Raw genomic sequence first — 12,130 nt, 5'->3', positions numbered from 1 at the left:
GCAGTATCCCATATGATTGGGAGACTGGTGCTATTTCTGTATATACCCTATGCATAAAGCTAGTTACAAATTTCATCTTCCAGGATTATATTGAGATTGGCAAATAGTCCGTAAGAGGGCTGAAATAGTTCTGCTGGACATCACCAGCAGTTCTCAACAGCATACAGTGCCTCCATATATATGACTACAAATAATGTTTTATAAAGAGGGAGACTAGGAAAAGAGTTTTCTAAGAGGGTTCAAAGGTATCACAATTATAGCTCTGTATAGCCCAAATGCTGCATAAATACCACTCATTTCATACTTAATTAACTTCTTTTGTATATTAATCCATGTTTGCACAGAATGCTTTAAACCCATCCACACTGATCCCATGTATTTGCCGCATGCCTCGCAGCTGAGGGCTGGCTGATCTCACTCCACTAGCAGTTCTGTGAGCCACAGGGTATGAGCTGGCCAGCGGGTACGTGCGCCTGGCTATGGACAAGGCACAGAGGTGTGACTTCTTTGCCTTAGTCATGATAGATCCATTTCTGCAAAGTCACTGTAAATCACCATCATTCTGATCTGGCTTGATTTCCCATTTCATTCACACTGCTCTGAACATACTGACTTCAAGTGCTGTCACACCTGATTATAGCTAGGTGGGTAGAAAAAGAATTGGGTTCAAGTGTAGCTAAACATCTTAAATTCATGACGTGGGCCAGATCTTGAGCTGATGTATTTCAGCAAGGATGTTATTCTATATCTGCTGAAGACATAGCTTCTGTTTTTTGATTAGCCAGAAAATAGCTTCTAAAAAGCCTGGGAATATAATATGCTGGGAATTCTTCACAGACTGTTTTTCCATTAGAACTGGCTGCCAGCCTGCTTACAAGGCTGTCTGACATCAGGTATATCTTTCCTAGGAAGTCTCCATTATCTGATACTGGTATTATTTTTGTGCCAATGATTGAATTAAACTATTCTGTTCTTATTTCAAAATGAAACCATTCTAATGTAAAATCCATGGACAGATAATAGTCCAATAAGTTCAACTGGCTGAAGACACTTCCCTTTGTTTTAACCAAATCAACTTAAAAATTTAAACAAAATTGTGATGGTCAAGGAACTGCAGTGCAAAGCAGCTCACAAGTTACGTGACAAAGGGCTGATCAGACAGCCACCTGAGACCGTGGACATAAATACCGGTCTCATTCATGGTGATCTAAACTTATTTACACGATAAAAGTAGTAGGAACCACTTCGATCAGCTTCAGACTGAGGTTGTAATCACCAGCTATCTAACAGCAGTGTTTGGCTACAGTTGCAAATTAAATCTTACATCTCTATAAGAAAGCACCCTGTCCAACTTCAGCAGTGACTTCAGGAGCAAGGAGTGTTTGGGGATTATTTTTTTTTTTTGTCATTGACTAGAGTTGAGGAGAGACTGATGAGGTGTTATGCTGAGACACCTCAAAGAAACTGGGTTTTGGAAATCCTCAAACTATCAGGCTTTTCTGAGGGCTGGCTCAGGTTAGGCAACCCAGAACAGGCAGGCAAAATCACTAGTCCCTTTTAAAAAACATCAGTCTTCATCTGTCTAACAGACATATTGGGAAATCAGGCTAATATAGAAGTATTAGCTGTGAAAAGCCTTGAAAGTTCTACAAATCTAAAAAAGGTACTTATTAGTGCCTGCAAAATCTGTGTGTATAGTGCAGGATTTCTTCTTCCACTGAGCAGTAGAACATGCTGTACTGTAGCTATCATCCCCATAAAACTGCTAATGATGCTGTATTTATGAATAGTCATTAGAAAAAGCTCTGTCTTTGCAGTTTTGGAACTCAGCCGGTCTGTCCACTTGCCCTTATTCTAATAGAACCGTTGCTGACTGATGTGTTGCTTCTGAGAATGAATTAAGGCAGAGAAGGAAATATTTCTGATAATGATGCAAACTGAAAATGGCTTGGTTTGGTTTAGAACTGTGCTCTAGGTTGTTTGGGAACAAGCCCAAATCAGTTTGAGCCACGTACACAGAGCAGTTTACACACATTTCTCTGTGTTATCTCCTAACAGGACTAATTAACATCAATGAGATAATTTATTAAATATTTTACTTCACTTTGCAGTTAGAGACCATGTAAATAGGAGTTCCCCTGAAACATATTAAGAATGACTGCAACACATTAATACAACCACATTGTACTTTCAGCTTGATTCCAGGAACATGTAAAAAGGTATTGGTAATCCACCACTGGAAACTGAATACACTGATACATTTTTTCAGGGATTGGATTTCTTTCACTTCTGTCTCTCTTACCGGGAGGTCCTACCAGTCCTGCCCGTGACTCTCATCCTGGGATTCTGATGAGGACAGTAAAAATTCATGTGTTGGCTTTGAGAAACAAAATTACTCTACCCATCTATGATGATAGTGACATTTACTAAAAACTAATGAAATGGGTGGCATTATGATGTCAGGAGGATCAGAGCCAAAGGTGGTTTTCTGAACGGAGACTCTGCATGAATCTCCCCAGACTGCCCAGCAGTCAAGGAGATTATATTCTCAACTGTTAAAGCTGTTTACACATACCAACCAGCACTGACTGCCTCTTTGTGGCAAGTTGTTTACATGAATTTATTTTGGGAAAATTCCATTAGACGGGACCAAGATTTCTTCATAAATCATTGAGTTTAGCTTGTGTACTGATAAAATCTGGTTAGTCATTTATTCTTCTGAGCAGAGCTTAGTTATGAGTGTTCATTATTTGTAAGGAGCAACTTACATGGGTAATATAAAAATAATGGATTGCCTATGGCTGTTTTCAGTGCTGGATATTTTACTCTGCTGGGAAAGATGTATTAGAAAATGACCCTCCTTACCAATTCATCTAATAAAACAAAGGACTCATTAACTTGAGTCACAGGTCTAATGTATGCTCTGAATTTTGTTAATTTAGCCAGCAAAAATCTCCCAGTGAGACACTGTGAAACCGCTTTGAAAATGGTTTTGCAGATCTGTTTGCTGTAGTCTGTATTGCTGTGTCCTCTCTAGCAGTAGGGATCTGGCTTGAGATACTACTGCTACTGCAAAGCTCAGTTCTTTCTTAATCAAAGGAGAATCGATGCTGTTGAACTGGACAGCAATGCCCTAATTTCATGCACTAGCAGAGAGTGAGTTTTCACAAAGTACCATTTATCAAATCACAGAAGGGATATATAAAGTTTGAAAGGACACAATATTCATTCCTTAGTTTTGAACAGAAACTTATTATTACTTTGAACTAGTGTATGTGCTTGCTCTGCAATTTTAGGTGAACATAAAAAATGTCTGAAAAAATAGAATACTCTTCAAATTCTATAATTTATAAAGCATCTTTCTGCTGATTTGTAACCTCTTTACTAACATTTGCTGCAATGTGTTCATATAGCAATATCATCACTATAAAAAGATGCATTAAACAAAGACCCAAAAAGCAAAGCTAGGATCTAGACATAAGTTTTAATACAAACTTCTGGCATGTTCAGCCCCAGGATTTTGGTTGCTTCATTTCAGACAAATGGGCCGGGGTCAGATTCTTTGTCAATACAACTGGAATAACTTTTTTATAATTAACTGTCTGCATCAGTTTACACTAACATGGAATTTGACACCTTGCCATCAAATGGAAGGTGGCTTTTCATCCTCTAAATTCACACAGACATATTAATCCAACACTGAGGTTTGGCATAATCTCTAACTTTATATAGCACATTTCTTCTCCAAGTGCCTCACACATATCACTCAAACACAGCTATGTCTGGTAGGGAAGTTAGAAACATTCCACAATGCTCACCAAAGAAGGCAACTTCACGCCTCCTTTTATTAAAAATAACATTAATTCAGAGAGCCACAGTTTCAATTGTGTTGGAAATATTCAGTCACTCAGACTAAACGGCACGAAGCTCAGTTAATGAGGTGTTTAGCTGGTCCTTCCAGAATCTGTACCTCTGCTTTAGGCAGTCTCTGTGTCTCTTGGATGATTCTAGATCTTACCTTTAATAATTTGCACGTAAGAGGTCGTCTTCAAAAGATTGCTTATTGTAATGTCCAGTTCCCATAAAGACATACTGATTATGCCTTGTGCAAATAAGGCTGTTCCCACTGAAGTTAAATGATAGTAAACAGTTGGCACTAATGCTCAAGGGCAAGCAATATTTTGTTATGGAAAAAATATTTCTGATATTTGACATATTTGGTGATAATTAATTTCTTGTTCCACAAGGTTGTATCTTCACATCTACCAGGAAACCTAATATGCAAGTTATTGTGTCTGCTTGTATGCCTCAGTCCTAATAGCAGGTCCTCTGAATAAGATCAGTCTCTGTGCAAATAACTCAGATGAAGATTCAAGCTGTCCTCTCAAGACAGAGGAAGAAACACAAAATCGTGCCTTCTAGAAACAAGAAAAGACTAGAATGACACTGGTGGTTCATAAGTTAGTCTGTGGATTAATTCAGTTAGGAGGATTTAAATGTTGGTAAAACAGGCTGGAGTCTGGATGTTTGTTGCCTGTGCAGGCAAGGGAGAAATGCAGAACAGCCATAGCGCTCCCATAAGCTTCCTCCTTACATGTTACTCTGCGGGTGCTGGTTTCAGGGCTGCTGTTTACCCCTGCAGAGGCAGCAGGAGCAGTGGGTATTAGCAAGCGGAAAGTGAGTTCCACATGTGCAGGTCTGGATGGAGGCATTCCTCTTGCTGGCCTGCAAGCTGCCACACTTCTGCTGATGTTCAGAAGGACTTCCCTACAGGAGCAACAGCTTTATTTTCCACCTTAGGTTCCTGAAGGACTCTCTCAGCAACCTTTCCCTGAGAAATGCGCAAAATCAGCCTACGTCTCACCCAGCTCAGCCCTAAACTCTGATTGCTTGGCCCAACCAATTTTAGGAGCTCATCAGCCACATCTAAGCATTTGAGCCTCCCTGGAAGAACAGATGTTGCTGAGGCCAAGAACCTGGGTGTGAATTGGACCCCAAAAGAGTATACTTCCTGCTTTACTTTCACTTAGCACAGCATGGGAAGTTCTTGAGTAGCAACAAACTTCAGGCCAAGCAGTTAATTTTTTCTCTCCCTTTATTGATTGTTTGCTTTTAAAAAAAGATTGGCAAATCCAGTGATCATGAAAGCCCTGGATGCATCCACATGTAGTGTGGGCAGGATTTGCGTGAGTGCCTCCACAGAGCCCTGCCAATGCACTTTTGTCCTGGCCAATTCCTTCTCTTCCAGACCTTGGCCTCTCCAACGCAGACACTACCAAGTCAGGAAGAACTGAGACGTATTATTAGGTGGTTTTGAGCTGTGGATACTTGCCTACAGAAAATGCTATGCTTGCTTTCTCTCCCCTGACCAGACGCAGCACTTATGCTAGGCTTCCAGAGGCAGAAAGTGGAGCAAGACTAAATGTGACTAATATGGAAAGGAAATGGGGAAGAAGGGCCATATTCACACCACTCACCAAAATACGCCCTGTGGCAAGGGCCCTGCTGTGGGAGTTCCAGGGGATGTTGTGCTTTCTAGAGCATTAGGCAATGATGCGGCTCCAGTCTGTCTTAGGGATAGGATTCCCCTTGCGGGTTGAATGTGGACACCTCTGTCTTTATTTAGGTTGCTGTGCTATGCCTATCTCCATGGTGTCCAAAGCCATCTCTGACTAAGGGCAGAACCTGCAAGTCCTCCTGCTTCCAAAGAACAAGGAGGAAAATTCTGGCCTCCCCTAGCACAGAGCTGGTAGGTCAAGGAGATCCTGGCTGTGCCTCCCCCTGACGCTTCACATGCACACGTGCTGGGGCTTGCTATATCCCAGTGCTAGGCAAGGTCTGAGAGGCAGCATATCTAGTGACCAGGGCACCGGACCAGAAATCCAGAGAGCTTGGTTTCTGCCTGGCTCTGCCTGATTTTCTATGTGGCTTTGGGAAAACTACTTGGCATGTCAGTGTGTCTTCACCTTCTTTACCTTCTTAAATGATCCTTAGGGTAGGGCACTATCATGTAATTGCATGTACTGGAGGGGGCTACTGTGTTATAAATGATGAGGTGTTAAAGATCATGTTCTTCAAGCTGGAAAATCTTGGTCTAAAATGAGTAAAAGCAGAAACTTGGGAGGGCTTTGATGTTTCACCCAATAGATAGCAACTTTTAACTGATTAAAATTACAAGATTACGGAAGACATCAGCTTCCTAAAAAACAATCGAAGTAAAGATAAGTAATTAGAGAAAAACTATCAAACAAAATACAGAACTCACAGAAAACAGTTTTCCCTGTGGATAACAGCACAGGCTATAAAATAGAATTTTTTTTTCCCTTCACAAATCATTTAAACATAAGTAAGAAATCAGTAGCTCCCTCTTCAGAAGCACCCTAAGGAATAAAAATGCAGTGAATCGTGGGTATTTTATTACTAGTCTGTGTGTCTATCTGATGGCAAGCATCAATGGCTTCCCTTACACAGGGTGCCCAGGGGGATAGAAGAATGCAGGGAATAGCTTACTAGTTTCTGTGTCTGTCTAGTGGCAGAAATCCATGTTTTCTTATAGAAGACACTGTGGTAATGCACGGGCAGCATTTCAGTGTGTGTGCCTGGCTTTCTGGTGGCAAAGCATAAAGTGGGATTGAAATGTTGCCACTCAAGAAGTGCCCACTGTGCCAGCAAGGCACAATTCTTGGGCTCAGCCCCTTGCAGTAGGGGCAGAAACTTTGCATGCAGCTTTGTAAGGGTAGCCAAGGACAAGCATTAGGAGACAGAGGATGCTGGGGGGAGGGAGGGAGGAATATCCAGAGTTAAATAATAGAAACAGATTCTGATATAGGAGTTTATTCTGACATGTAGAGGGGGAACACAGGTAGAAAGAATCTTCTCAGGTAGTGGTTGATGCTCTGGTTAGGATGGAAGTGTGATAAGGCATCAAACACATTATTACATCTCACTGGTTTCAAAGAAAGCTGCTTCTATGTGAACCTTAACAGTACAAACCAGGAAGGTCCCAATACTTTACTCCCTGTGTAGTCTGAGGTTCATAAACAAGAATAGGGTGTTGAGGGGGCCAAAGCCAGCCAGTCTAAAAAGAAGAAATTTTTTATCCATATTTCTGAGTGATCTCTGTTACAGGGCTGATCTCTGATCTCTGAAAGTGTTTTTATCTGCATACTCTTTAGAGAGGGACTGTCTTCCAGGCCACGAGCATCATCCAGTGATCTTGCCATGGAGCCCATAATATCTGTCTGAGCTTTAATACTTCTTATGGAAAAGTCAGCAATGTTACATCTACACTGGAGACCACAGGGAAGAGTAAAGATACATAGGGTAACTTTAAATTAGCTAGTGGGGACAGAGAGCAGTCTAGCTAAGCTCAGAATGGGATCATTTACCCTACCACAAAGCTGGATAAATTGGCCTAATTAATTTGTACTAACTCTGCCTTTCTACTGCTAGACTCATGTTACTGTGTGAGCTAGCTAGTTTTAAAATGGCTCTCATGTCTCTGCTTTACATCGCAGTGTGACACACAGACGTATGCCAAGTCTTGATTTAAAGACTGTAAGTAACAGGAGTCTTGTTCATCCCTAGATAAGATACCACAGTGATTAACTGCCCTCATTGTTAAAATTGTGTATGTTATTTATTAGTATAGAAAAAGTCCCTAATGTCGACATTCTGATCTTAAAGAGAAAGGGTTTCTAAAGACCATGGCTGGTGCTCTTAAACCTCTTGGCTGCTTCTGAAGATTGCTTTTTTCTGATAATAACAGTGCTCCAAGATCTAGGCAAGAATAGCTATTTGCTCCTTAGTTTGGTTCACACTTCTGTTCATCATTTCCTTATAGCAAAACATAATTTAAGAAACAAGCCATATAAAATTTTGTTCCTCTAGTGATTTATTTTATTTTCACGGTGTCTGGAGACATGATGTATTCCCATCCTCTCAGAGTGGTTATTAGCATTTGGCCTGGCTGTTTCTTGTGGAAAATCATAAAAATATTTGGTGAGCAAGAGATGCTAAGTGCTTTGGTGGTCTGATCAGGGAGGGTATTTAGAAAGACTGCATGTTTTGTTTTGAATGAAATGACTAGCTGTATCCTTTATTGATGGCAGAGACACACCAAATTGCAGCAGAGTTCTGTATTTTTCTTTTAAATCATTCTTTTCATTTAGAATGTTTGAGTGTTCTGCGTGAAACTCTGAACTGGTATGTTTTCAGTTTAAACTACTTCTGGTGTTTTGGTGAAGGTAAATAAGCATCCTGACAAGGCAACCCTTGGAGCAGGCCAGTAGCCAAGGCCAGCTGAAATTTAATAAGACAGAGAGGGTGAATAATTTCCCCTCAGAAGATCTGGGAGACATGGATAGTAGGTCTGAGTCAAAGGAATGGAAATCAACCTCAACAGGCTTTGGATCAGGAAAGCAAGAGAAGAACTGGCCAGCTAAGAGAGGTCGGTTCCCCAGAGGTAACTTGTTAATGCTTCAGAAGTAATTGCTTGGAAGAAAAAAAAAAAAAAAAAAAAGCTGTAATCAAACCTTACTGGCACCAGAAATATCCTTTTTCCAATGTCATAAGCATTGATCTTATAGGCAATTAGAGGTACCAGTTCAGTGAAAACATGCTTCCTTAATTCAGTTTTAAAAAGAAAGCCAAATTTTGCTAGATTTTTCAGTGCTTTTGTTCTATGTTATTTTTGAAAGAAAAACAGTTCAGAACTTTCATAAATACATTGAAAGCAATAAATGTGAAAAAACAAACCTGAGAAGAGCTATCATTGAAATTATACTAGTATAAGACAATGGAAGCTTAAAATATTCAGTTGCTCAATATCAAATTAACACCTACAAAACTAAAACCAGGAATCATAATGTTATTAGAAAAACGAAATCATTTCATTAAAATTGCAAATAAACTATACAAATCCTAATCAAAAATTGAAGAAAATGGGAACAAAAAAAAATGTTCACTATAAACACTCTGGGACATATATAATTTCATAGTGGCATAGGGATGATAATTTTATAAATGGTCCTAAATCACTTGTGGACCAGGCATGGAATTACTATTGCCAGCATTGGTCTTGGTGTCGTCATTGCGGTGACCTAAAATAACATTCTGCTGCTTCTTGGACACCCTGTAGGATTCCTTGGATCTCAACACATCCTAATCTATTCCGCTTCTATGATTTCTGCACAGATATTGCCTACATGGTAATCGAGTGGATAAAGAGCTCGGTTCTTCCCTTGAACCTTTAATTTCAGGAGCTCAGCTGATTCAGGGAAGCACTGACCCCTGTTTCATGACTCTCTGTAAAGTGATGTGCAGGGAATTGCTTAGGGAAGCTGAAATTCCAAGTAGGAAGTTCAGACCTTCATGTATCTGCCAGTTCTTGCCCAGAAAGAAGATGTCTTAGGGAAAATAGAAAACTTGCAACAGGCAGACAATATTTTGTTCATATTCTGTATCAGCCAATATTCTATATCAAGCCCTTTTCACTACAGTCCACACTTTCTATCTCTAACTAATGTATATGCATACACATACATGTTTTGATTTGCCACTTCATTTAACTCCTCTGTGCTAAGAAAAACACTAATATTTATTTCAGAACACTGTAAAGTTTTTCTGCTGCAGTGTCTGCTTTTTGATTCCAGGAGAACACTATCATGTGAAAGAACCTATTCAAAATCCATTGCATTCCCGTCCTTTTAATTTATGCAGTCAGATTTATACTCTAACTTCACATATCAGTTCTTGTCTGCTCTTGAGTTCATTTGCTTTCATAGCAGACGGAGCTGCTAAAGTGGCTGTACACATACCAGCCTTCTTACACTGGAATGATATTGTCCCTAGGTGGGTTTCCTTATAATTGCCACAGATCCTCCCAGAAATTCTGGCAGAGCACGGAGAACATCACAAGTTCAGCAAATGTGAGACGATCAGATGATAAAAGCCTGTTTGTGCTGCTCTTAACTCAGTAGGAGTAATAGCTGATTCTTCACATGCCCAAAACGAAATTAAGGGGGCTACTCAAAGAGGTTGTGGTTACACGGTCACTTAAATCTGGCATAAATCTGGCTGCTGCTGAAAGGGGTTGTTCCACTCCTCTCCCCCCTCTTCCTCTGCACCTAGTCACTTTTTTCACCCACTCTTGTCTGGCACCAGTGTTTATATGGCTGTGCAACGAATTGGACCACAGACCTGATCCAGCCGAATATCAACTCAATTAGTTGTATGCTTTTTTTTTAATTACTTTCTTAGGGTAGTACAGCCACATGATTGCTTGTGCTGGCGTAAGAGAGCGCAGAAATGAGTGTCTGGGGGAAGAGGGAATGGAAGAACCACTTTTTCAGTAGCAGCCCAAAGGGCCATTGAATGATGGCCTGATTAGAGTAGAAGCATCCAACCCACACAAATGAAACTATCTAGGCTAGGCTTTGAACTTCTCGCATTCCTTGGTAACTCCTCTGATCCTCTCTCATAAGCGCCTTCCCATTTCTCAGTAGCCACTGAACACTTACGGTTTTCAGGCACTCTTTGTCCTGGGAATCCTCTGCCCATCTCTTCAGCAATAAACAGTTATCTGTGTTGCCTTCTTTTTCAGTTTGTAATTTCTACAGTCCCCTACCAGCCCTACTCCCAGCACGTTGAATTAATTCAAATTTCTTGTTTGTTCTCATTTTTTGCCTTTTTACCACAATGTGCATGCCATCCTAAACTTTTCCAGCGACCAGTCAACCAAAGAAAAACAAGGTATTTTTCCAAATTATCTAAACAATGAGCATTTCAGTTCTGAGACACAGCCCAAAGATCGTTTCCCAGGGCAGTGAAATATTGTCCTAGTTCTGTTGGGCTTAGGGACAACACGCACTATACAGTTGAGTTATCCCAACAGCAAAGCAGTCCTTCAGTTGTGGCTCCTGGGTTTCCTCCTTTCCAAAAGAAGCAATCCCTGTTAGCATTTGTGCTTGGCTCTGACTGCGTTCCCCTCCTTGCCGCCTGGCTGCCTCGGTGTGCGAGGGGTGCCAAACCAAAATTCCTCAGCTCCCCTTCCCAACCCACCCATTCCCCACCCGTCTGTGTGGGAATGGGGAGGGCCACTGCTGAGACCTGCCACACCAGCAGCCAAGGTAAGAGAAGAAAGGGAAAAATCCCGCTCCCGAACTGTACGATAAGAGAAAAATTCTCATACCCACTACTTGGACTGGGCAGATTCAGATCCGTGGCAACATAACTTTTGTAGCATCTGTGACCTTTCCTTTAACATGGTGTAAAAGGCCCTTGCGTGTGGCACATTCGCACATCGAACACAGTAACAGAACAAGAAAAAATGCAGGATCATCCTGGAAAGACACAAATCTTCTTTTGCATTTGTTCATGCTTGTTTCAGTTTTATCAGAGAGCTGATGATAATTATTGCTGGTTAGATGCACCTTCTGAATCTAGTTGTCTGGTGCAAAACAGCTTAACAAGCTCCACAGATTTCATCCTCTGCCATTGTTTTGACTGTAACAGCCAAGAGCCTGTGACACTTGCCAGCATTCCAAACCAGCCCATTCAGTAAGGGTAGCAGTATTTGTGTGTAAACAGATTTGTTATATATTTTCCTCAGTCACAGTGGAGGCTGATATGCATTGATATCCATTAAATCAGTGATCTGTCTAGGTTTATAACAAATGGGAGTCCAGCTAGTCAACTTAAAATCCCTTTTTTGGAGAAAAAAATTATCCTGAAATGATGTTTTATTTTCAGATGTAACCTTCAAAAATCAGTTTGCTAGCGCTTACCATGAGAGGTACTACCGTTCTACTAAAATCTGGCCTGATGGAAAATACTTGCACTATTAGGATAAAACTTAAGGTGACAGTAAGGCTTACAGCTTTACTGTAACTATGCTCTGAGATAATTCTCTGCAGGAAACTCCAGTTTTTCACAGAATCTTTTGTGTATGATTTATCTTCATGGTTTTAATTAAAACATGGAGAAAGACACTTAGCTTCTTTATTATTTTACAAAATTTTAGAAAAAAATGTGTTCTTCCTTGGGTTTTTTTAATTTTTTTTTTCTTAAATTTCTTGGTAGCTTGAAATGATTTCTTATTCTCTGAACTGCGCTGGTCTGTTATATTCCC

Source organism: Tyto alba, unplaced genomic scaffold (assembly GCF_018691265.1).
Source record: "Tyto alba isolate M040663 unplaced genomic scaffold, T.alba_DEE_v4.0 Super-Scaffold_39, whole genome shotgun sequence".
Lineage (NCBI taxonomy): Eukaryota > Metazoa > Chordata > Aves > Strigiformes > Tytonidae > Tyto > Tyto alba.
This window is presented reverse-complemented; position numbering follows the sequence as displayed.